The sequence below is a fragment of the Rhipicephalus microplus genome, chromosome 5 (assembly GCF_043290135.1).
Source record: "Rhipicephalus microplus isolate Deutch F79 chromosome 5, USDA_Rmic, whole genome shotgun sequence".
NCBI classification, from domain to species: domain Eukaryota; kingdom Metazoa; phylum Arthropoda; class Arachnida; order Ixodida; family Ixodidae; genus Rhipicephalus; species Rhipicephalus microplus.
In genome coordinates this window covers 173,699,705-173,716,028 of record NC_134704.1, presented here as the reverse complement: position 1 = coordinate 173,716,028, position 16,324 = coordinate 173,699,705, and the positions used below count along the sequence as shown (strand labels likewise).

Genomic DNA, 16,324 nt, shown 5'->3' with positions numbered 1-16,324 from the left:
GTAAACAGGTGATCGTGAGTTCGAATCTCACCGGTGCCTCGGGAGTCAAGACTAACGTCTCTCTAGTTTTTTGTTTTCGAAGTTTAGTTCGAAATAGTTCTGATGGTGTCACTTCCTGAACAAGACGCTGCACAGGTGCCGTGGCTTAGTTGTTTAAACCGCCTGTCTGGTAAACAGGAGATCGTGAGTTCGAATCTCACCGGTGCCTCGAGAGTCAAGACAAACGTCTCTCTAGTTTTTTGTTTTCGAAGTTTTGTTCGAAATAATTCTGATGGTGTCACTGCCAGAACAAGATGCTGCGCAGGCGCTGTGGCTTAGTTAAAGCGCCTGTCTAGTAAGAGGAAGATCGTGAGTTCGAATCTCACCTGTGCCTCGAGAATCAAGACAAACATCTTACTAGTTTTTTTGTTTTTGAAGTATAATTTAAAATGCTTTTAATGGTGTCACTGCCTGAAGAAGATGCTGCGCAGTCACCGTGTCTTAGTTCGTTATCTCACCTGTCTAGTAAACAGGAGATAGTGAGCTCGAATCTCACCAGTACCTCGAGAGACAAGACAAATTTCTCTGTAATTTTTTGTTTTCGAAGTTTAGTTCGAAATACTTCTGATGGTGTCACTGCCTGAACAACAGGCTGCGCAGGCGCCGTGGCTTAGTTGGTTAAAGCGCCAGTCTAGTAAACAGGAGATCATGAGTTCGAATCTCACCGGTGCCTCGAGAGTCAAGACAAACGTCTCTCTAGTTTTTTGTTTTCGAAGTTTAGTTCGAAATACTTCTGATGGTGTCACTGCCTGAACAAGACGCTGCGCAGGCGCCGTGGCTTAGTTAGTTAAAGCGCCTGTCTAGTAAACAGGAGATCGTGAGTTCGAATCTCACCGGTGCCTCGGGAGTCAAGACTAACGTCTCTCTAGTTTTTTGTTTTTGAAGTTTAGTTCGAAATACTTCTGATGGTGTCACTGCCTGAACAATAGGCTGCGCAGGCGCCGTGGCTCAGTTGGTTAAAGCGCCTGTCTAGTAAACAGGAGATCATTTGTTCGAATCTCACCGGTGCCACGAGAGTCAAGACATACGTCTGTCTAGATTTTGTTTTCGAAGTTTAGTTCTAAATGCTTCTGATGGGGTCACTGCCTGAACAAGACGCTGCGCGGGCGCCGTGGCTTAGTTGGTTAAAGCGCCTGTCTAGCAAACAGGAGATCGTGAGTTCGAATCTCACCGGTGCCTCGAGAGTCAAGACTAACGTCTATCTAGTTTTTTTTGTTTTCGAAGTATTGTTCGAAATACTTCTAATGGTGTCACTGCCTAAACAAGACGCTGCGCAGGCGCCGTGGCTTATTTGGTTAAAGCGCCTGTCTAGTAAACCGGAGATCGTGAGTTCGAATCTCACCGGTGCCTCGAGAGTCAAGACTAACGTCTCTCTAGTTTTTTGTTTTCGAAGTATAGTTCGAAATACTTCAGATGGTGTCACTGCCTGAAGAAGACGCTGCGCAGGTGCCGTGGCTTAGTTAGTTAAAGCGCCTGTCTAGTAAACAGGAGATCGTGAGTTCGAATCTCACCGGTGCCTCGGGAGTCAAGACTAACGTCTCTCTAGTTTTTTGTTTTTGAAGTTTAGTTCGAAATACTTCTGATGGTGTCACTGCCTGAACAATAGGCTGCGCAGGCGCCGTGGCTCAGTTGGTTAAAGCGCCTGTCTAGTAAACAGAAGATTACGAGTTCGAATCTCACTGGTGCCTCGAGAGTCAAGACTAACGTCTCTCTAGTTTTTTGTTTTCGAAGTATAGTTCGAAATACTTCTGATGGTGTCACTGCCTGAACATGACGCTGCAGGCGCCGTGGCTTAGTTAGTTAAAGCGCCTGTCTGGTAAACAGGAGATCGTGAGGTCGAATCTCACCGGTGCCTCGGGAGTCAAGACTGACGTCTCTCTAGTTTTTTGTTTTCGAACATTCATGACTTTTTTGCGCAAACACGTACACGGACACAAGGAAAAGAGGCAAACAACACGGGCGCCCGTGTTGTTTGCCTCTTTTCCTTGTGTCCGTGTACGTCTTTGCGCAAAGAAGTCTTGATCGAGTACCAACTCGCCCAACTTTCAGTACTTTTGTTTTCGAAGTTTAGTTCGAAATACTTCTGATGGTGTCACTGCCTGAACAAAACGCTGCGCAGGCGCCGTAGCTTAGTTAGTTAAAGCGCCTGTCTAGTAAACAGGAGATCGTGAGTTCGAATCTCACCGGTGCCTCGAGAGTCAAGACAAACGTCTCTCTAGTTTTTTTGTTTTCGAAGTTTAGTTCGAAATACTTCTGATGGTGTCACTGCCTGAACCAGACGCTGCGCAGGTGCCGTGGCTTAGTTGGTTAAAGCGCCTGTCTAGTAAACAGGAGATCGTGAGTTCGAATCTCACCGGTGCCTCGAGAGTCAAGACTAACGTCTCTCTAGTTTTTTTGTTTTCGAAGTATAGTTCGAAATACTTCAGATGGTGTCACTGCCTGAACAAGACGCGTCGCGGGCGCTGTGGCTTAGTTAGTTAAAGCGCCTGTGTAGTAAACAGGTGATCGTGAGTTCGAATCTCACCGGTGCCTCGGGAGTCAAGACTAACGTCTCTCTAGTTTTTTGTTTTCAAAGTTTAGTTCGAAATAGTTCTGATGGTGTCACTTCCTGAACAAGACGCTGCACAGGTGCCGTGGCTTAGTTGGTTAAACCGCCTGTCTGGTAAACAAGAGATCGTGAGTTCGAATCTCGCCGGTGCCTCGGGAGTCAAGACTGACGTCTCTCTAGTTTTTTTGTTTTCGAAGTTTAGTTTGAAATACTTCTGATGGTGTCACTGCCAGAACGAGACGCTGCGCAGGCGCCGTAGCTTAGTTGGATAAAGCGCCTGTCTAGTAAACAGGAGATCGTGAGTTCGAATCTCACCGGTGCCTCGAGAGTCAAGACTAACGTGTCTCTAGTTTTTTTGTTTTCGAAGTATAGTTCGAAATACTTCAGATGGTGTCACTGCCTGAACAAGACGCGTCGCGGGCGCTGTGGCTTAGTTAGTTAAAGCGCCTGTGTAGTAAACAGGTGATCGTGAGTTCGAATCTCACCGGTGCCTCGGGAGTCAAGACTAACGTCTCTCTAGTTTTTTGTTTTCGAAGTTTAGTTCGAAATAGTTCTGATGGTGTCACTTCCTGAACAAGACGCTGCACAGGTGCCGTGGCTTAGTTGTTTAAACCGCCTGTCTGGTAAACAGGAGATCGTGAGTTCGAATCTCACCGGTGCCTCGAGAGTCAAGACAAACGTCTCTCTAGTTTTTTGTTTTCGAAGTTTTGTTCGAAATAATTCTGATGGTGTCACTGCCAGAACAAGATGCTGCGCAGGCGCTGTGGCTTAGTTAAAGCGCCTGTCTAGTAAGAGGAAGATCGTGAGTTCGAATCTCACCTGTGCCTCGAGAATCAAGACAAACATCTTACTAGTTTTTTTGTTTTTGAAGTATAATTTAAAATGCTTTTAATGGTGTCACTGCCTGAAGAAGATGCTGCGCAGTCACCGTGTCTTAGTTCGTTATCTCACCTGTCTAGTAAACAGGAGATAGTGAGCTCGAATCTCACCAGTACCTCGAGAGACAAGACAAATTTCTCTGTAATTTTTTGTTTTCGAAGTTTAGTTCGAAATACTTCTGATGGTGTCACTGCCTGAACAACAGGCTGCGCAGGCGCCGTGGCTTAGTTGGTTAAAGCGCCAGTCTAGTAAACAGGAGATCATGAGTTCGAATCTCACCGGTGCCTCGAGAGTCAAGACAAACGTCTCTCTAGTTTTTTGTTTTCGAAGTTTAGTTCGAAATACTTCTGATGGTGTCACTGCCTGAACAAGACGCTGCGCAGGCGCCGTGGCTTATTTGGTTAAAGCGCCTGTCTAGTAAACCGGAGATCGTGAGTTCGAATCTCACCGGTGCCTCGAGAGTCAAGACTAACGTCTCTCTAGTTTTTTGTTTTCGAAGTATAGTTCGAAATACTTCAGATGGTGTCACTGCCTGAAGAAGACGCTGCGCAGGTGCCGTGGCTTAGTTAGTTAAAGCGCCTGTCTAGTAAACAGGAGATCGTGAGTTCGAATCTCACCGGTGCCTCGGGAGTCAAGACTAACGTCTCTCTAGTTTTTTGTTTTTGAAGTTTAGTTCGAAATACTTCTGATGGTGTCACTGCCTGAACAATAGGCTGCGCAGGCGCCGTGGCTCAGTTGGTTAAAGCGCCTGTCTAGTAAACAGAAGATTACGAGTTCGAATCTCACTGGTGCCTCGAGAGTCAAGACTAACGTCTCTCTAGTTTTTTGTTTTCGAAGTATAGTTCGAAATACTTCTGATGGTGTCACTGCCTGAACATGACGCTGCAGGCGCCGTGGCTTAGTTAGTTAAAGCGCCTGTCTGGTAAACAGGAGATCGTGAGGTCGAATCTCACCGGTGCCTCGGGAGTCAAGACTGACGTCTCTCTAGTTTTTTGTTTTCGAACATTCATGACTTTTTTGCGCAAACACGTACACGGACACAAGGAAAAGAGGCAAACAACACGGGCGCCCGTGTTGTTTGCCTCTTTTTCTTGTGTCCGTGTACGTCTTTGCGCAAAGAAGTCTTGATCGAGTACCAACTCGCCCAACTTTCAGTACTTTTGTTTTCGAAGTTTAGTTCGAAATACTTCTGATGGTGTCACTGCCTGAACAAAACGCTGCGCAGGCGCCGTAGCTTAGTTAGTTAAAGCGCCTGTCTAGTAAACAGGAGATCGTGAGTTCGAATCTCACCGGTGCCTCGAGAGTCAAGACAAACGTCTCTCTAGTTTTTTTGTTTTCGAAGTTTAGTTCGAAATACTTCTGATGGTGTCACTGCCTGAACCAGACGCTGCGCAGGTGCCGTGGCTTAGTTGGTTAAAGCGCCTGTCTAGTAAACAGGAGATCGTGAGTTCGAATCTCACCGGTGCCTCGAGAGTCAAGACTAACGTCTCTCTAGTTTTTTTGTTTTCGAAGTATAGTTCGAAATACTTCAGATGGTGTCACTGCCTGAACAAGACGCGTCGCGGGCGCTGTGGCTTAGTTAGTTAAAGCGCCTGTGTAGTAAACAGGTGATCGTGAGTTCGAATCTCACCGGTGCCTCGGGAGTCAAGACTAACGTCTCTCTAGTTTTTTGTTTTCAAAGTTTAGTTCGAAATAGTTCTGATGGTGTCACTTCCTGAACAAGACGCTGCACAGGTGCCGTGGCTTAGTTGGTTAAACCGCCTGTCTGGTAAACAAGAGATCGTGAGTTCGAATCTCGCCGGTGCCTCGGGAGTCAAGACTGACGTCTCTCTAGTTTTTTTGTTTTCGAAGTTTAGTTTGAAATACTTCTGATGGTGTCACTGCCAGAACGAGACGCTGCGCAGGCGCCGTAGCTTAGTTGGATAAAGCGCCTGTCTAGTAAACAGGAGATCGTGAGTTCGAATCTCACCGGTGCCTCGAGAGTCAAGACTAACGTGTCTCTAGTTTTTTTGTTTTCGAAGTATAGTTCGAAATACTTCAGATGGTGTCACTGCCTGAACAAGACGCGTCGCGGGCGCTGTGGCTTAGTTAGTTAAAGCGCCTGTGTAGTAAACAGGTGATCGTGAGTTCGAATCTCACCGGTGCCTCGGGAGTCAAGACTAACGTCTCTCTAGTTTTTTGTTTTCGAAGTTTAGTTCGAAATAGTTCTGATGGTGTCACTTCCTGAACAAGACGCTGCACAGGTGCCGTGGCTTAGTTGTTTAAACCGCCTGTCTGGTAAACAGGAGATCGTGAGTTCGAATCTCACCGGTGCCTCGAGAGTCAAGACAAACGTCTCTCTAGTTTTTTGTTTTCGAAGTTTTGTTCGAAATAATTCTGATGGTGTCACTGCCAGAACAAGATGCTGCGCAGGCGCTGTGGCTTAGTTAAAGCGCCTGTCTAGTAAGAGGAAGATCGTGAGTTCGAATCTCACCTGTGCCTCGAGAATCAAGACAAACATCTTACTAGTTTTTTTGTTTTTGAAGTATAATTTAAAATGCTTTTAATGGTGTCACTGCCTGAAGAAGATGCTGCGCAGTCACCGTGTCTTAGTTCGTTATCTCACCTGTCTAGTAAACAGGAGATAGTGAGCTCGAATCTCACCAGTACCTCGAGAGACAAGACAAATTTCTCTGTAATTTTTTGTTTTCGAAGTTTAGTTCGAAATACTTCTGATGGTGTCACTGCCTGAACAACAGGCTGCGCAGACGCCGTGGCTTAGTTGGTTAAAGCGCCAGTCTAGTAAACAGGAGATCATGAGTTCGAATCTCACCGGTGCCTCGAGAGTCACGACAAACGTCTCTCTAGTTTTTTGTTTTCGAAGTTTAGTTCGAAATACTTCTGATGGTGTCACTGCCTGAACAAGACGCTGCGCAGGCGCCGTGGCTTAGTTAGTTAAAGCGCCTGTGTAATAAACAGGTGATCGTGAGTTCGAATCTCACCGGTGCCTCGGGAGTCAAGACTAACGTCTCTCTAGTTTTTTTGTTTTCGAAGTTTAGTTCGAAATAGTTCTGATGGTGTCACTTCCTGAACAAGACGCTGCACAGGTGCCGTGGCTTAGTTGGTTAAACCGCCTGTCTGGTAAACAGGAGATCGTGAGTTCGAATCTCACCGGTGCCTCGGGAGTCAAGACTAACGTCTCTCTAGTTTTTTGTTTTTGAAGTTTAGTTCGAAATACTTCTGATGGTGTCACTGCCTGAACAATAGGCTGTGCAGGCGCCGTGGCTCAGTTGGTTAAAGCGCCTGTCTAGTAAACAGAAGATTACGAGTTCGAATCTCACTGGTGCCTCGAGAGTCAAGACTAACGTCTCTCTAGTTTTTTGTTTTCGAAGTATAGTTCGAAATACTTCTGATGGTGTCACTGCCTGAACAAGACGCTGCAGGCGCCGTGGCTTAGTTAGTTAAAGCGCCTGTCTGGTAAACAGGAGATCGTGAGGTCGAATCTCACCGGTGCCTCGGGAGTCAAGACTGACGTCTCTCTAGTTTTTTGTTTTCGAACATTCATGACTTTTTTGCGCAAACACGTACACGGACACAAGGAAAAGAGGCAAACAACACGGGCGCCCGTGTTGTTTGCCTCTTTTCCTTGTGTCCGTGTACGTCTTTGCGCAAAGAAGTCATGATCGAGTACCAACTCGCCCAACTTTCAGTACTTTTGTTTTCGAAGTTTAGTTCGAAATACTTCTGATGGTGTCACTGCCTGAACAAAACGCTGCGCAGGCGCCGTAGCTTAGTTAGTTAAAGCGCCTGTCTAGTAAACAGGAGATCGTGAGTTCAAATCTCACCGGTGCCTCGAGAGTCAAGACAAACGTCTCTCTAGTTTTTTTGTTTTCGAAGTTTAGTTCGAAATACTTCTGATGATGTCACTGCCTGAACCAGACGCTGCGCAGGTGCCGTGGCTTAGTTGGTTAAAGCGCCTGTCTAGTAAACAGGAGATCGTGAGTTCGAATCTCACCGGTGCCTCGAGAGTCAAGACTAACGTCTCTCTAGTTTTTTTGTTTTCGAAGTATAGTTCGAAATACTTCAGATGGTGTCACTGCCTGAACAAGACGCGTCGCGGGCGCTGTGGCTTAGTTAGTTAAAGCGCCTGTGTAGTAAACAGGTGATCGTGAGTTCGAATCTCACCGGTGCCTCGGGAGTCAAGACTAACGTCTCTCTAGTTTTTTGTTTTCAAAGTTTAGTTCGAAATAGTTCTGATGGTGTCACTTCCTGAACAAGACGCTGCACAGGTGCCGTGGCTTAGTTGGTTAAACCGCCTGTCTGGTAAACAAGAGATCGTGAGTTCGAATCTCGCCGGTGCCTCGAGAGTCAAGACTAACGTGTCTCTAGTTTTTTTGTTTTCGAAGTATAGTTCGAAATACTTCAGATGGTGTCACTGCCTGAACAAGACGCGTCGCGGGCGCTGTGGCTTAGTTAGTTAAAGCGCCTGTGTAGTAAACAGGTGATCGTGAGTTCGAATCTTACCGGTGCCTCGGGAGTCAAGACTAACGTCTCTCTAGTTTTTTGTTTTCGAAGTTTAGTTCGAAATAGTTCTGATGGTGTCACTTCCTGAACAAGACGCTGCACAGGTGCCGTGGCTTAGTTGTTTAAACCGCCTGTCTGGTAAACAGGAGATCGTGAGTTCGAATCTCACCGGTGCCTCGAGAGTCAAGACAAACGTCTCTCTAGTTTTTTGTTTTCGAAGTTTTGTTCGAAATAATTCTGATGGTGTCACTGCCAGAACAAGATGCTGCGCAGGCGCTGTGGCTTAGTTAAAGCGCCTGTCTAGTAAGAGGAAGATCGTGAGTTCGAATCTCACCTGTGCCTCGAGAATCAAGACAAACATCTTACTAGTTTTTTTGTTTTTGAAGTATAATTTAAAATGCTTTTAATGGTGTCACTGCCTGAAGAAGATGCTGCGCAGTCACCGTGTCTTAGTTCGTTATCTCACCTGTCTAGTAAACAGGAGATAGTGAGCTCGAATCTCACCGGTACCTCGAGAGACAAGACAAATTTCTCTCTAATTTTTTGTTTTCGAAGTATAGTTCGAAATACTTCTAATGGTGTCACTGCCTGAACAACAGGCTGCGCAGGCGCCATGGCTTAGTTGGTTAAAGCGCCTGCCTAGTAAACAAGAAATCGTGAGTTCGAATCTCACCGGTGCCTCGAGAGTCAAGACAAACGTCTCTCTAGTTTTTTGTTTTCGAAGTTTTGTTCGAAATAATTCTGATGGTGTCACTGCCAGAACAAGATGCTGCGCAGGCGCTGTGGCTTAGTTAAAGCGCCTGTCTAGTAAGAGGAAGATCGTGAGTTCGAATCTCACCTGTGCCTCGAGAATCAAGACAAACATCTTACTAGTTTTTTTGTTTTTGAAGTATAATTTAAAATGCTTTTAATGGTGTCACTGCCTGAAGAAGATGCTGCGCAGTCACCGTGTCTTAGTTCGTTATCTCACCTGTCTAGTAAACAGGAGATAGTGAGCTCGAATCTCACCAGTACCTCGAGAGACAAGACAAATTTCTCTGTAATTTTTTGTTTTCGAAGTTTAGTTCGAAATACTTCTGATGGTGTCACTGCCTGAACAACAGGCTGCGCAGGCGCCGTGGCTTAGTTGGTTAAAGCGCCGGTCTAGTAAACTGGAGATCATGAGTTCGAATCTCACCGGTGCCTCGAGAGTCAAGACAAACGTCTCTCTAGTTTTTTGTTTTTGAAGTTTAGTTCGAAATACTTCTGATGGTGTCACTGCCTGAACAAGACGCGGCGCAGGCGCCGTGGCTTAGTTAGGTAAAGCGCCTGTCTAGTAAACAAGAGATCGTGAGTTCGAATTTCACCGGTGCCTCGGGAGTCAAGACTAACGTCTCTCTAGTTTTTTGTTTTCGAACATTCATGAATTCTTTGCGCAAACACGTACACGGACACAAGGAAAAGAGGGAAACAACACGGGCGCCCGTGTTGTTTGCCTCTTTTCCTAGTGTCCGTGTACGTGTTTGCGCAAAGAAGTCATGATCGAGTACGAACTCGCCCAACTTTCAGTACTTTTGTTTTCGAAGTTTAGTTCGAAATACTTCTGATGGTGTCACTGCCTGAACAAGACTCTGCGCAGGCGCCGTGGCCTATTTGGTTGAAGCGCTTGTCTAGTAAACCGGAGATTGTGAGTTCGAATCTCACCGGTGCCTCGAGAGTCAAGACAAACGGCTCTCTCTGGTTTTTTGTTTTCGAAGTTTACTTCGAAATACTTCTGTTGGTGTCACTGCCTGAACAAGACGCTGCGCAGGCGCCGTGGCTTAGTTGGTTGAAGCGCATGTGTAGTAAACAGGAGATCATTTGTTCGAATCTCACCGGTGCCACGAGAGTCAAGACATACGTCTGTCTAGATTTTGTTTTCGAAGTTTAGTTCTAAATGCTTCTGATGGGGTCACTGCCTGAACAAGACGCTGCGCGGGCGCCGTGGCTTAGTTGGTTAAAGCGCCTGTCTAGCAAACAGGAGATCGTGAGTTCGAACCTCACCGGTGCCTCGAGAGTCAAGACTAACGTCTATCTAGTTTTTTTTGTTTTCGAAGTATTGTTCGAAATACTTCTGTTGGTGTCACTGCCTGAACAAGACGCTGCGCAGGCGCCGTGGCTTAGTTGGTTAAAACGCATGTCTAGTAAACAGGAGATCATTTGTTCGAATCTCACCGGTGCCACGAGAGTCAAGACAAACGTCTGTCTAGTTTTTTGTTTTCGAAGTTTAGATCTAAATGCTTCTGATGGTGTCACTGCCTGAACAAGACGCTGCGCGGGCGCCGTGGCTTAGTTGGTTAAAGCGCCTGTCTAGTAAACCGGAGATCGTGAGTTCGAATCTCACTGGTGCCTCGAGAGTCAAGACTAACGTCTCTCTAGTTTTTTGTTTTCGAAGTATAGTTCGAAATACTTCAGATGGTGTCACTGCCTGAAGAAGACGCTGCGCAGGTGCCGTGGCTTAGTTAGTTAAAGCGCCTGTCTAGTAAACAGGAGATCGTGAGTTCGAATCTCACCGGTGCCTCGGGAGTCAAGACTAACGTCTCTCTAGTTTTTTGTTTTTGAAGTTTAGTTCGAAATACTTCTGATGGTGTCACTGCCTGAACAATAGGCTGCGCAGGCGCCGTGGCTCAGTTGGTTAAAGCGCCTGTCTAGTAAACAGAAGATTACGAGTTCGAATCTCACTGGTGCCTCGAGAGTCAAGACTAACGTCTCTCTAGTTTTTTGTTTTCGAAGTATAGTTCGAAATACTTCTGATGGTGTCACTGCCTGAACAAGACGCTGCAGGCGCCGTGGCTTAGTTAGTTAAAGCGCCTGTCTGGTAAACAGGAGATCGTGAGGTCGAGTCTCACCGGTGCCTCGGGAGTCAAGACTGACGTCTCTCTAGTTTTTTGTTTTCGAACATTCATGACTTTTTTGCGCAAACACGTACACGGACACAAGGAAAAGAGGCAAACAACACGGGCGCCCGTGTTGTTTGCCTCTTTTCCTTGTGTCCGTGTACGTCTTTGCGCAAAGAAGTCATGATCGAGTACCAACTCGCCCAACTTTCAGTACTTTTGTTTTCGAAGTTTAGTTCGAAATACTTCTGATGGTGTCACTGCCTGAACAAAACGCTGCGCAGGCGCCGTAGCTTAGTTAGTTAAAGCGCCTGTCTAGTAAACAGGAGATCGTGAGTTCGAATCTCACCGGTGCCTCGAGAGTCAAGACAAACGTCTCTCTAGTTTTTTTGTTTTCGAAGTTTAGTTCGAAATACTTCTGATGGTGTCACTGCCTGAACCAGACGCTGCGCAGGTGCCGTGGCTTAGTTGGTTAAAGCGCCTGTCTAGTAAACAGGAGATCGTGAGTTCGAATCTCACCGGTGCCTCGGGAGTCAAGACTAACGTCTCTCTAGTTTTTTTTGTTTTTGAACATTCATGACTTCTTTGCGCAAACACGTACACGGACACAAGGAAAAGAGGCAAACAACACGGGCGCCCGTGTTGTTTGCCTCTTTTCCTTGTGTCCGTGTACGTGTTTGCGCAAAGAAGTCATGATCAAGTACGAACTCGCCCAACTTTCAGTACTTTTGTTTTCGAAGTTTAGTTCGAAATACTTCTGATGGTGTCACTGCCTGAACAAGACGCGTCGCGGGCGCTGTGGCTTAGTTAGTTAAAGCGCCTGTGTAGTAAACAGGTGATCGTGAGTTCGAATCTCACCGGTGCCTCGGGAGTCAAGACTAACGTCTCTCTAGTTTTTTGTTTTCAAAGTTTAGTTCGAAATAGTTCTGATGGTGTCACTTCCTGAACAAGACGCTGCACAGGTGCCGTGGCTTAGTTGGTTAAACCGCCTGTCTGGTAAACAAGAGATCGTGAGTTCGAATCTCGCCGGTGCCTCGGGAGTCAAGACTGACGTCTCTCTAGTTTTTTTGTTTTCGAAGTTTAGTTTGAAATACTTCTGATGGTGTCACTGCCAGAACCAGACGCTGCGCAGGCGCCGTAGCTTAGTTGGTTAAAGCGCCTGTCTAGTAAACAGGAGATCGTGAGTTCGAATCTCACCGGTACCTCGAGAGTCAAGACTAACGTGTCTCTAGTTTTTTTGTTTTCGAAGTATAGTTCGAAATACTTCAGATGGTGTCACTGCCTGAACAAGACGCGTCGCGGGCGCTGTGGCTTAGTTAGTTAAAGCGCCTGTGTAGTAAACAGGTGATCGTGAGTTCGAATCTCACCGGTGCCTCGGGAGTCAAGACTAACGTCTCTCTAGTTTTTTGTTTTCGAAGTTTAGTTCGAAATAGTTCTGATGGTGTCACTTCCTGAACAAGACGCTGCACAGGTGCCGTGGCTTAGTTGTTTAAACCGCCTGTCTGGTAAACAGGAGATCGTGAGTTCGAATCTCACCGGTGCCTCGAGAGTCAAGACAAACGTCTCTCTAGTTTTTTGTTTTCGAAGTTTTGTTCGAAATAATTCTGATGTTGTCACTGCCAGAACAAGATGCTGCACAGGCGCTGTGGCTTAGTTAAAGCGCCTGTCTAGTAAGAGGAAGATCGTGAGTTCGAATCTCACCTGTGCCTCGAGAATCAAGACAAACATCTTACTAGTTTTTTTGTTTTTGAAGTATAATTTAAAATGCTTTTAATGGTGTCACTGCCTGAAGAAGATGCTGCGCAGTCACCGTGTCTTAGTTCGTTATCTCACCTGTCTAGTAAACAGGAGATAGTGAGCTCGAATCTCACCAGTACCTCGAGAGACAAGACAAATTTCTCTGTAATTTTTTGTTTTCGAAGTTTAGTTCGAAATACTTCTGATGGTGTCACTGCCTGAACAACAGGCTGCGCAGGCGCCGTGGCTTAGTTGGTTAAAGCGCCAGTCTAGTAAACAGGAGATCATGAGTTCGAATCTCACCGGTGCCTCGAGAGTCAAGACAAACGTCTCTCTAGTTTTTTGTTTTCGAAGTTTAGTTCGAAATACTTCTGATGGTGTCACTGCCTGAACAAGACGCTGCGCAGGCGCCGTGGCTTAGTTAGTTAGAGCGCCTGTCTAGTAAACAGGAGATCGTGAGTTCGAATCTCACCGGTGCCTCGGGAGTCAAGACTAACGTCTCTCTAGTTTTTTGTTTTTGAAGTTTAGTTCGAAATACTTCTGATGGTGTCACTGCCTGAACAATAGCCTGCGCAGGCGCCGTGGCTCAGTTGGTTAAAGCGCCTGTCTAGTAAACAGAAGATTACGAGTTCGAATCTCACTGGTGCCTCGAGAGTCAAGACTAACGTCTCTCTAGTTTTTTGTTTTCGAAGTATAGTTCGAAATACTTCTGATGGTGTCACTGCATGAACAAGACGCTGCAGGCGCCGTGGCTTAGTTAGTTAAAGCGCCTGTCTGGTAAACAGGAGATCGTGAGGTCGAATCTCACCGGTGCCTCGGGAGTCAAGACTGACGTCTCTCTAGTTTTTTGTTTTCGAACATTCATGACTTTTTTGCGCAAACACGTACACGGACACAAGGAAAAGAGGCAAACAACACGGGCGCCCGTGTTGTTTGCCTCTTTTCCTTGTGTCCGTGTACGTCTTTGCGCAAAGAAGTCATGATCGAGTACCAACTCGCCCAACTTTCAGTACTTTTGTTTTCGAAGTTTAGTTCGAAATACTTCTGATGGTGTCACTGCCTGAACAAAACGCTGCGCAGGCGCCGTAGCTTAGTTAGTTAAAGCGCCTGTCTAGTAAACAGGAGATCGTGAGTTCGAATCTCACCGGTGCCTCGAGAGTCAAGACAAACGTCTCTCTAGTTTTTTTGTTTTCGAAGTTTAGTTCGAAATACTTCTGATGGTGTCACTGCCTGAACCAGACGCTGCGCAGGTGCCGTGGCTTAGTTGGTTAAAGCGCCTGTCTAGTAAACAGGAGATCGTGAGTTCGAATCTCACCGGTGCCTCGAGAGTCAAGACTAACGTCTCTCTAGTTTTTTTGTTTTCGAAGTATAGTTCGAAATACTTCAGATGGTGTCACTGCCTGAACAAGACGCGTCGCGGGCGCTGTGGCTTAGTTAGTTAAAGCGCCTGTGTAGTAAACAGGTGATCGTGAGTTCGAATCTCACCGGTGCCTCGGGAGTCAAGACTAACGTCTCTCTAGTCTTTTGTTTTCAAAGTTTAGTTCGAAATAGTTCTGATGGTGTCACTTCCTGAACAAGACGCTGCACAGGTGCCATGGCTTAGTTGGTTAAACCGCCTGTCTAGTAAACAGGAGATCGTGAGTTCGAATCTCACCGGTGCCTCGAGAGTCAAGACTAACGTCTCTCTAGTTTTTTGTTTTTGAAGTATAGTTCGAAATACTTCTGATGGTGTCACTGCCTGAACAAGACGCTGCAGGCGCCGCGGCTTAGTTAGTTAAAGCGCCTGTCTGGTAAACAAGAGATCGTGAGTTCGAATCTCGCCGGTGCCTCGGGAGTCAAGACTGACGTCTCTCTAGTTTTTTGTTTTCGAAGTTTAGTTCGAAATACTTCTGATGGTGTCACTGCCAGAACCAGACGCTGCGCAGGCGCCGTAGCTTAGTTGGTTAAAGCGCCTGTCTAGTAAACAGGAGATCGTGAGTTCGAATCTCACCGGTGCCTCGAGAGTCAAGACTAACGTGTCTCTAGTTTTTTTGTTTTCGAAGTATAGTTCGAAATACTTCAGATGGTGTCACTGCCTGAACAAGACGCGTCGCGGGCGCTGTGGCTTAGTTAGTTAAAGCGCCTGTGTAGTAAACAGGTGATCGTGAGTTCGAATCTCACCGGTGCCTCGGGAGTCAAGACTAACGTCTCTCTAGTTTTTTGTTTTCGAAGTTTAGTTCGAAATAGTTCTGATGGTGTCACTTCCTGAACAAGACGCTGCACAGGTGCCGTGGCTTAGTTGTTTAAACCGCCTGTCTGGTAAACAGGAGATCGTGAGTTCGAATCTCACCGGTGCCTCGAGAGTCAAGACAAACGTCTCTCTAGTTTTTTGTTTTCGAAGTTTTGTTCGAAATATTTCTGATGGTGTCACTGCCAGAACAAGATGCTGCGCAGGCGCTGTGGCTTAGTTAAAGCGCCTGTCTAGTAAGAGGAAGATCGTGAGTTCGAATCTCACCTGTGCCTCGAGAATCAAGACAAACATCTTACTAGTTTTTTGTTTTTGAAGTATAATTTAAAATGCTTTTAATGGTGTCACTGCCTGAAGAAGATGCTGCGCAGTCACCGTGTCTTAGTTCGTTATCTCACCTGTCTAGTAAACAGGAGATAGTGAGCTCGAATCTCACCAGTACCTCGAGAGACAAGACAAATTTCTCTGTAATTTTTTGTTTTCGAAGTTTAGTTCGAAATACTTCCGATGGTGTCACTGCCTGAACAACAGGCTGCGCAGGCGCCGTGGCTTAGTTGGTTAAAGCGCCAGTCTAGTAAACAGGAGATCATGAGTTCGAATCTCACCGGTGCCTCGAGAGTCAAGACAAACGTCTCTCTAGTTTTTTGTTTTCGAAGTTTAGTTCGAAATACTTCTGATGGTGTCACTGCCTGAACAAGACGCTGCGCAGGCGCCGTGGCTTAGTTAGGTAAAGCGCCTGTCTAGTAAACAGGAGATCGTGAGTTTGAATCTCACCGGTGCCTCGGGAGTCAAGACTAACGTCTCTCTAGTTCTTTGTTTTCGAACATTCATGACTTCTTTGCGCAAACACGTACACGGACACAAGGAAAAGAGGCAAACAACACGGGCGCCCGTGTTGTTTGCCTCTTTTCCTTGTGTCCGTGTACGTGTTTGCGCTAAGAAGTCATGATCGAGTACGAACTCGCCCAACTTTCAGTACTTTCGTTTTCGAAGTTTAGTTCGAAATACTTCTGATGGTGTCACTGCCTGAACAAGACGCTGCGCAGGCGCCGTGGCTTATTTGGTTAAAGCGCCTGTCTAGTAAACCGGAGATCGTGAGTTCGAATCTCACCGGTGCCTCGAGAGTCAAGACAAACGTCTCTCTAGTTTTTTTGTTTTCGAAGTATAGTTCGAAATACTTCACAGGGTGTCACTGCCTGAACAAGACGTTGCGCAGGTGCCGTGGCTTAGTTAGTTAAAGCGCCTGTCTAGTAAACAGGAGATCGTGAGTTCGAATTTCACCGGTGCCTCGGGAGTCAAGACTAACGTCTCTCTAGTTTGTTGTTTTTGAAGTTTATATTCGAAATACTTCTGATGGTGTCACTGCCTAAACAAGACGCTGCCCAGGTGCCGTGGCTTAGTTGGTTAAAGTGCCTGTCTAGTAAACAGGAGATCGTGAGTTCAAATCTCACCGGTGCCTCGAGAGTCAAGACAAACATCTCTCTAGCTTTTTGTTTTCGAAGTTTAGTTCGAAATACTTCTGATGGTGTCACTGCC

At 46.2% G+C, this 16,324-nt stretch overlaps 42 non-coding genes across 42 annotated transcripts; all 42 read left to right on the top strand.

Annotated features, from left to right (window-relative positions):
* Positions 1-134: 134 nt before the first annotated feature.
* On the top strand, positions 135-208 carry TRNAT-GGU (transfer RNA threonine (anticodon GGU)). The gene has a single exon. It is a non-coding gene; the product is annotated as a tRNA-Thr (tRNA).
* A 599-nt stretch (positions 209-807) lies between these two features.
* TRNAT-AGU (transfer RNA threonine (anticodon AGU)) lies at positions 808-881 on the top strand. Its single transcript has one exon. It is a non-coding gene; the product is annotated as a tRNA-Thr (tRNA).
* Positions 882-1,144: 263 nt separating this feature from the next.
* TRNAA-AGC (transfer RNA alanine (anticodon AGC)) lies at positions 1,145-1,218 on the top strand. Its single transcript has one exon. It is a non-coding gene; the product is annotated as a tRNA-Ala (tRNA).
* A 266-nt stretch (positions 1,219-1,484) lies between these two features.
* TRNAT-AGU (transfer RNA threonine (anticodon AGU)) lies at positions 1,485-1,558 on the top strand. Its single transcript has one exon. It is a non-coding gene; the product is annotated as a tRNA-Thr (tRNA).
* Positions 1,559-1,820: 262 nt separating this feature from the next.
* Positions 1,821-1,894, top strand: TRNAT-GGU (transfer RNA threonine (anticodon GGU)). Its single transcript has one exon. It is a non-coding gene; the product is annotated as a tRNA-Thr (tRNA).
* A 263-nt stretch (positions 1,895-2,157) lies between these two features.
* TRNAT-AGU (transfer RNA threonine (anticodon AGU)) lies at positions 2,158-2,231 on the top strand. Its single transcript has one exon. It is a non-coding gene; the product is annotated as a tRNA-Thr (tRNA).
* A 96-nt stretch (positions 2,232-2,327) lies between these two features.
* Positions 2,328-2,401, top strand: TRNAT-AGU (transfer RNA threonine (anticodon AGU)). Its single transcript has one exon. It is a non-coding gene; the product is annotated as a tRNA-Thr (tRNA).
* Positions 2,402-2,666: 265 nt separating this feature from the next.
* TRNAT-GGU (transfer RNA threonine (anticodon GGU)) lies at positions 2,667-2,740 on the top strand. Its single transcript has one exon. It is a non-coding gene; the product is annotated as a tRNA-Thr (tRNA).
* Positions 2,741-2,836: 96 nt separating this feature from the next.
* Positions 2,837-2,910, top strand: TRNAT-AGU (transfer RNA threonine (anticodon AGU)). Its single transcript has one exon. It is a non-coding gene; the product is annotated as a tRNA-Thr (tRNA).
* Positions 2,911-3,175: 265 nt separating this feature from the next.
* On the top strand, positions 3,176-3,249 carry TRNAT-GGU (transfer RNA threonine (anticodon GGU)). The gene has a single exon. It is a non-coding gene; the product is annotated as a tRNA-Thr (tRNA).
* Positions 3,250-4,017: 768 nt separating this feature from the next.
* Positions 4,018-4,091, top strand: TRNAT-AGU (transfer RNA threonine (anticodon AGU)). Its single transcript has one exon. It is a non-coding gene; the product is annotated as a tRNA-Thr (tRNA).
* A 262-nt stretch (positions 4,092-4,353) lies between these two features.
* On the top strand, positions 4,354-4,427 carry TRNAT-GGU (transfer RNA threonine (anticodon GGU)). The gene has a single exon. It is a non-coding gene; the product is annotated as a tRNA-Thr (tRNA).
* Positions 4,428-4,690: 263 nt separating this feature from the next.
* TRNAT-AGU (transfer RNA threonine (anticodon AGU)) lies at positions 4,691-4,764 on the top strand. Its single transcript has one exon. It is a non-coding gene; the product is annotated as a tRNA-Thr (tRNA).
* A 96-nt stretch (positions 4,765-4,860) lies between these two features.
* Positions 4,861-4,934, top strand: TRNAT-AGU (transfer RNA threonine (anticodon AGU)). Its single transcript has one exon. It is a non-coding gene; the product is annotated as a tRNA-Thr (tRNA).
* A 265-nt stretch (positions 4,935-5,199) lies between these two features.
* TRNAT-GGU (transfer RNA threonine (anticodon GGU)) lies at positions 5,200-5,273 on the top strand. The gene has a single exon. It is a non-coding gene; the product is annotated as a tRNA-Thr (tRNA).
* A 96-nt stretch (positions 5,274-5,369) lies between these two features.
* On the top strand, positions 5,370-5,443 carry TRNAT-AGU (transfer RNA threonine (anticodon AGU)). Its single transcript has one exon. It is a non-coding gene; the product is annotated as a tRNA-Thr (tRNA).
* Positions 5,444-5,708: 265 nt separating this feature from the next.
* TRNAT-GGU (transfer RNA threonine (anticodon GGU)) lies at positions 5,709-5,782 on the top strand. The gene has a single exon. It is a non-coding gene; the product is annotated as a tRNA-Thr (tRNA).
* A 599-nt stretch (positions 5,783-6,381) lies between these two features.
* On the top strand, positions 6,382-6,455 carry TRNAI-AAU (transfer RNA isoleucine (anticodon AAU)). The gene has a single exon. It is a non-coding gene; the product is annotated as a tRNA-Ile (tRNA).
* A 96-nt stretch (positions 6,456-6,551) lies between these two features.
* On the top strand, positions 6,552-6,625 carry TRNAT-GGU (transfer RNA threonine (anticodon GGU)). Its single transcript has one exon. It is a non-coding gene; the product is annotated as a tRNA-Thr (tRNA).
* Positions 6,626-6,887: 262 nt separating this feature from the next.
* On the top strand, positions 6,888-6,961 carry TRNAT-GGU (transfer RNA threonine (anticodon GGU)). The gene has a single exon. It is a non-coding gene; the product is annotated as a tRNA-Thr (tRNA).
* Positions 6,962-7,224: 263 nt separating this feature from the next.
* TRNAT-AGU (transfer RNA threonine (anticodon AGU)) lies at positions 7,225-7,298 on the top strand. The gene has a single exon. It is a non-coding gene; the product is annotated as a tRNA-Thr (tRNA).
* A 96-nt stretch (positions 7,299-7,394) lies between these two features.
* On the top strand, positions 7,395-7,468 carry TRNAT-AGU (transfer RNA threonine (anticodon AGU)). Its single transcript has one exon. It is a non-coding gene; the product is annotated as a tRNA-Thr (tRNA).
* A 265-nt stretch (positions 7,469-7,733) lies between these two features.
* Positions 7,734-7,807, top strand: TRNAT-GGU (transfer RNA threonine (anticodon GGU)). The gene has a single exon. It is a non-coding gene; the product is annotated as a tRNA-Thr (tRNA).
* Positions 7,808-8,072: 265 nt separating this feature from the next.
* Positions 8,073-8,146, top strand: TRNAT-GGU (transfer RNA threonine (anticodon GGU)). The gene has a single exon. It is a non-coding gene; the product is annotated as a tRNA-Thr (tRNA).
* Positions 8,147-9,080: 934 nt separating this feature from the next.
* TRNAT-AGU (transfer RNA threonine (anticodon AGU)) lies at positions 9,081-9,154 on the top strand. The gene has a single exon. It is a non-coding gene; the product is annotated as a tRNA-Thr (tRNA).
* Positions 9,155-9,925: 771 nt separating this feature from the next.
* Positions 9,926-9,999, top strand: TRNAA-AGC (transfer RNA alanine (anticodon AGC)). The gene has a single exon. It is a non-coding gene; the product is annotated as a tRNA-Ala (tRNA).
* A 266-nt stretch (positions 10,000-10,265) lies between these two features.
* TRNAT-AGU (transfer RNA threonine (anticodon AGU)) lies at positions 10,266-10,339 on the top strand. Its single transcript has one exon. It is a non-coding gene; the product is annotated as a tRNA-Thr (tRNA).
* A 95-nt stretch (positions 10,340-10,434) lies between these two features.
* On the top strand, positions 10,435-10,508 carry TRNAT-AGU (transfer RNA threonine (anticodon AGU)). Its single transcript has one exon. It is a non-coding gene; the product is annotated as a tRNA-Thr (tRNA).
* A 262-nt stretch (positions 10,509-10,770) lies between these two features.
* TRNAT-GGU (transfer RNA threonine (anticodon GGU)) lies at positions 10,771-10,844 on the top strand. The gene has a single exon. It is a non-coding gene; the product is annotated as a tRNA-Thr (tRNA).
* A 263-nt stretch (positions 10,845-11,107) lies between these two features.
* On the top strand, positions 11,108-11,181 carry TRNAT-AGU (transfer RNA threonine (anticodon AGU)). Its single transcript has one exon. It is a non-coding gene; the product is annotated as a tRNA-Thr (tRNA).
* Positions 11,182-11,277: 96 nt separating this feature from the next.
* TRNAT-AGU (transfer RNA threonine (anticodon AGU)) lies at positions 11,278-11,351 on the top strand. The gene has a single exon. It is a non-coding gene; the product is annotated as a tRNA-Thr (tRNA).
* A 434-nt stretch (positions 11,352-11,785) lies between these two features.
* Positions 11,786-11,859, top strand: TRNAT-GGU (transfer RNA threonine (anticodon GGU)). The gene has a single exon. It is a non-coding gene; the product is annotated as a tRNA-Thr (tRNA).
* A 96-nt stretch (positions 11,860-11,955) lies between these two features.
* On the top strand, positions 11,956-12,029 carry TRNAT-AGU (transfer RNA threonine (anticodon AGU)). Its single transcript has one exon. It is a non-coding gene; the product is annotated as a tRNA-Thr (tRNA).
* Positions 12,030-12,294: 265 nt separating this feature from the next.
* On the top strand, positions 12,295-12,368 carry TRNAT-GGU (transfer RNA threonine (anticodon GGU)). Its single transcript has one exon. It is a non-coding gene; the product is annotated as a tRNA-Thr (tRNA).
* Positions 12,369-12,967: 599 nt separating this feature from the next.
* TRNAT-AGU (transfer RNA threonine (anticodon AGU)) lies at positions 12,968-13,041 on the top strand. The gene has a single exon. It is a non-coding gene; the product is annotated as a tRNA-Thr (tRNA).
* Positions 13,042-13,303: 262 nt separating this feature from the next.
* On the top strand, positions 13,304-13,377 carry TRNAT-GGU (transfer RNA threonine (anticodon GGU)). Its single transcript has one exon. It is a non-coding gene; the product is annotated as a tRNA-Thr (tRNA).
* A 263-nt stretch (positions 13,378-13,640) lies between these two features.
* Positions 13,641-13,714, top strand: TRNAT-AGU (transfer RNA threonine (anticodon AGU)). Its single transcript has one exon. It is a non-coding gene; the product is annotated as a tRNA-Thr (tRNA).
* Positions 13,715-13,810: 96 nt separating this feature from the next.
* On the top strand, positions 13,811-13,884 carry TRNAT-AGU (transfer RNA threonine (anticodon AGU)). The gene has a single exon. It is a non-coding gene; the product is annotated as a tRNA-Thr (tRNA).
* Positions 13,885-14,485: 601 nt separating this feature from the next.
* Positions 14,486-14,559, top strand: TRNAT-AGU (transfer RNA threonine (anticodon AGU)). Its single transcript has one exon. It is a non-coding gene; the product is annotated as a tRNA-Thr (tRNA).
* A 265-nt stretch (positions 14,560-14,824) lies between these two features.
* TRNAT-GGU (transfer RNA threonine (anticodon GGU)) lies at positions 14,825-14,898 on the top strand. Its single transcript has one exon. It is a non-coding gene; the product is annotated as a tRNA-Thr (tRNA).
* Positions 14,899-15,496: 598 nt separating this feature from the next.
* On the top strand, positions 15,497-15,570 carry TRNAT-AGU (transfer RNA threonine (anticodon AGU)). The gene has a single exon. It is a non-coding gene; the product is annotated as a tRNA-Thr (tRNA).
* Positions 15,571-16,173: 603 nt separating this feature from the next.
* TRNAT-AGU (transfer RNA threonine (anticodon AGU)) lies at positions 16,174-16,247 on the top strand. The gene has a single exon. It is a non-coding gene; the product is annotated as a tRNA-Thr (tRNA).
* The last annotated feature ends 77 nt before the right edge of the window (positions 16,248-16,324 follow it).